The sequence below is a fragment of the Zerene cesonia genome, chromosome 29 (genome assembly GCF_012273895.1).
Source record: "Zerene cesonia ecotype Mississippi chromosome 29, Zerene_cesonia_1.1, whole genome shotgun sequence".
NCBI classification, from domain to species: Eukaryota; Metazoa; Arthropoda; class Insecta; order Lepidoptera; family Pieridae; genus Zerene; species Zerene cesonia.
Genome location: NC_052130.1, coordinates 6,316,328 through 6,320,456, shown reverse-complemented (window position 1 = coordinate 6,320,456; position 4,129 = coordinate 6,316,328). Strand labels below are relative to the sequence as shown.

Sequence of the window (4,129 nt, the reverse complement as noted above, 5' to 3'; positions counted from 1 at the left end):
AATGACAGATTCGAAATTCAAATGTAATATTTTTTTATAATTAAGTGTAACAGTATTTATGGCCAGACTAAGTAGGTAGCGATCTCTTCCAGGCTACCATATAAAATAAAAAGAGAAACATTTTTAGAGGAGGCAAATTTGAGCAAAATTAAGGTTATTGGAAGTTTTTGAAAATGTATCTGTTCTTTTCTCACATATTTCACTAAGAAATGTCTCAGTTACAAAAAAAGTAAAAAAACACCACCAAAGGAAATACTTGCAACACTTATCGCGCAATTCACCCGCCATTTTGCTAATCTGGAACGAGTTTGCACGGCGCGCGCAATCAAAAACCAACCTTATGTATCACGAATACGATTTAATTTCACAAAATCATATGCGACTTATGCCCTCTTCGCTCGACAGCCGATAATTACGTCGCCGATGAAAACTTAAGGAAATGTTAAGTGCACTGATAAGACCTACTACACCTACATATTTTCAGCGGGTTTTCGTTTCTTGAATACTGAATGTATGAGCAAACAGAAGTTTTGTATTTGATTGATGAATCACCTACAAAAGTACTAAATATCAGGTTATAGATAAAGTACTAAATATCAGGTTATAGAGTAAAAAATAGAGATAAAAATAATTAAAACTAAGAAGTTATTCAATTATTTTTATCTCTGTTGAATGAAATAAAAATGAAATGTATTAGTTTTTAATTTATAGGATTTCAGTTTGTAAAAATAAATTGACTTCTCAAATATCTTTTAAATACTAACTTTAGAGTGGGTTGATCAAACGATATAATGAAGCCTTAAATTTATACTCTTTAATATAAAAAACCCATTCGAATGGCATTGTAGAAAATTATGGTCCTTAAATATATTTAAATTTAAGTTCTGTTATTATTGTGGGTATATTATATATCGTTTAAAAATTAATTAATGCCATAAGAAAATCGATTAGTGAAACAGATGTTTATTTGCCCCATAATCCAGTAGGGGGACATGGGACTTATTTTACCTATTGTTTTATTTATTATACTTAATTGTACAAAGTGCATATAAATTCTGTGTTTATATGGATACTAGCGGCCAACCCTGGCTACGCCTGTGGTACATATATATCCCGTAGTACTTAGGAATTAGTACATATAAATATTTTTTAATTGGTCCAGTAATGTAAATAATTAGTGTATATTTTAATTTACTTATTTGTTTAATTATTTCAAATTTCATACCATTTTTATTAGCTTCACCTGACCCACAAACAAATTTAATCAAACTTCGTGCACTTTAATGCATTTATGGTTTTTCATCCATTATTTTAAATATTATTTAAAGTAACATCGATAAGTTTATGAAATTTACATCATCAATTTACTTACGCATCATTATACCTTAATTATTAATTATATCAAAACAATTTCCAGTACGTTCAACTGGTAAATAAATGTATAACAGAACATTACAACAAACACTCCCTCGAGAGAGACTGGCAACGTTTTAACTTTACTATTTTATTTCTTCCTTATACAATACAGAATAATGCGTCCTTTTTAGAGATCCGAACGGGAGATAAAAATACAAGAAAATATAAAAAGAATATAGTTTTAAAAAAAGAACACAAGCTTTGACGATAGAATAACATCATATAATAATCAGGAGGAGTCAATTCATATATCTATCTATATATATAAAATTCTCGTGTCACAGTTTTCGTTGCCATACTCCTCCGAAACGGCTTGACCGATTCCTCTGAAATTTGGTAAGCATATTGGGTAGGTCTGAGAATCGGCCAACATCTATTTTTTATCCCGATATTCCTACGGGATACGGACTTACGCGGGTGAAACCGCGGGGCGCAGCTAGTTCTTTTATAAAATAGCGGGCAACCGAGCTGGTGGTTCGTGTGATGGTAAGCGTTCACTACCGCTCACTTGTATTTGTCGTAATAAAGCTTCTAGTCTAGCTTAATGCTTCAGGCGCTTTGCGAAACAAACATACCAAAAATAAACGATATATATACCCAAATAACACGCTCCTTCAGACATAGTCGGGTAAAAAATAGTATGATTGTAGTTCCATTATATCATCCATACTAAACGACCTCCATCCAAAACAGTTTCCAAAAAACTACTACTAACAAACTACTAATCTTCATTCAAAGGAAAATATAGTAAGATTGTGTGTGTGGTCCTATATATTAAAAATACGGATCCATGCTTCTAGTTTCAGGTCGCACTTGGCCGTTTTACCTCTTTAATATTCTAACAACGGTAAAACTCAAGAATGTTAAACATTTCAACTGTTAGGTCTATTTTTACAGAACTGATATAAATTAGGAGACGTCCAACTTCTAAATTTAATTTAACTAGATCTTAAACGGTTTAATTGGCTTCGTTAAATAACAATTAGAAAATAAAATGCTGACTGTGTAAAAGCTGAAACGATATTTTTACATAATATTTTATATACCACCATCAAACATTCATTTATGCGTGACAGTGCAACTAAAAAAACGCATACCTACCAAGTCAAAACATTCCGCAAACTGAACGTCCATTTCAACCGACTTCAAAATCGAAAGTTCCATATTCCACTATATTTTAATGCACACAGTGCAACCTCCTTGGCAGAAGCACAAAACTAGAAAGTTCCAGTATACTTTGTCACATACTATTGCAAAATATTTCCAAACTCGATAGCAAGAAGTTAAATCGAGTTGCAGATGGCATCTTCAGTAAGTCTAACTTGAGATCACATGCAAATGGCATGTATTGTTAGATATATAATATTGGGAAACGAGAAAAGAACGTTAAAATAACATGCAGTAGTGTTTGGAAATAATAGCGAAATAGAAATGGACTCGATATAAAAATAATTACTTTTAGCAAACAATTAAACCGTTTCCTAATTGTCTAGAACGAAATTAAAATGGGAGCACATAGGAGGCATCAGCTTTATAATAAAAACTGAAAGTTTTGATTCAATAAACCAAAAAAATATACAGTCGAATTGAAAATATCCTACTTTTTAGAAGGCGGTTAAAAATCTTCAAATAACAATATATTTTTAAGGGTAGGTGTTAGAACTTCGATCACTGTCGCCAGATGGCGCTGCTCTCTTCTATGCGAAGCTAGAGCACGCTAGTAAAGTTCTCAACAATATATGTATAAGCTATCTTGTACCAAGGGTTGGTATCCAGTAACCAGTACATCCAGTACATCCAGTAACCAGTACATCCAGTAATCATCAAGTACAGTGTTAGAGATACAGTGTTGTAAAATAGTGTAGTAAAAGTGTACAGTGCAAATCGGGAAGAATAAATCGTTGGAAAGTATAAACAGTGTTTCGCTCAGATCCCAAAGTGTTATTCATGGTCCTTCGGCCGGACGTAAAAGTGTTATACATGGTTCTTCGGCCGGATACTAAATAATAAAATCGGTGGTTGTGATCAGTGCTACAGGAAGTGACAATAAGGATTGTGAATGTGTAAGTGATATATCGGGACTGTGAAACTGTAAGTACTTTGAACTCTACTACTCAGGATAATCACTTTGAAATATTCAGGGACTTAGTAAATTCAGTGAAAATACACAAGTACGAGGACTCTATGTGCAAAAAGTGTTAATGTTTCAAAGACTTGTAAAAATTTCAAGTGCTTCATTTACTTAGATTTAGAGACTTTGGGACTTAGAAATAAATAAGTAAATATTGGGACTTAGAAAAAATCTGTGATATAAACTTGTAAAACTCAGTGATATTGACTTAGTGATTTTAAAGTGTTATCAGAACTTTGACAAATCGGGAACTCTGTGAATTATATAACATAATTGCATCAAACGTTAAAATGGATAGCCTCATATTAATTCAACGGGATTTACAAGCAAAAATTAATAACGGCTTTTCCAATTTTAAGAAGACTCCAAAACCTCGTTTGACTATATCTTATATTGAAACAAGATTGGAATTATTGGAAAGTTATTGGTCAAAGTTCGAGACTAACCATTGCGAAGTCTTATTAAAAGCAAACAATACGGATCTAAGTAAAGAATCGTATTTCACTCAAAACGTATATGATGGCGTTGAAGACAGTTTCATAGAATACAAAAGCACACTAAAAGAAATACTTTTAAAATTAA

At 32.2% G+C, this 4,129-nt stretch overlaps 1 protein-coding gene across 2 annotated transcripts in view; it reads right to left on the bottom strand.

Moving 5' to 3' along the window:
• The window catches only part of LOC119837908 (thyrotropin-releasing hormone receptor-like), a 61,770-nt gene that overhangs the window by 48,251 nt on the left and 9,390 nt on the right, over positions 1-4,129 (bottom strand). The window lies entirely within an intron of this gene.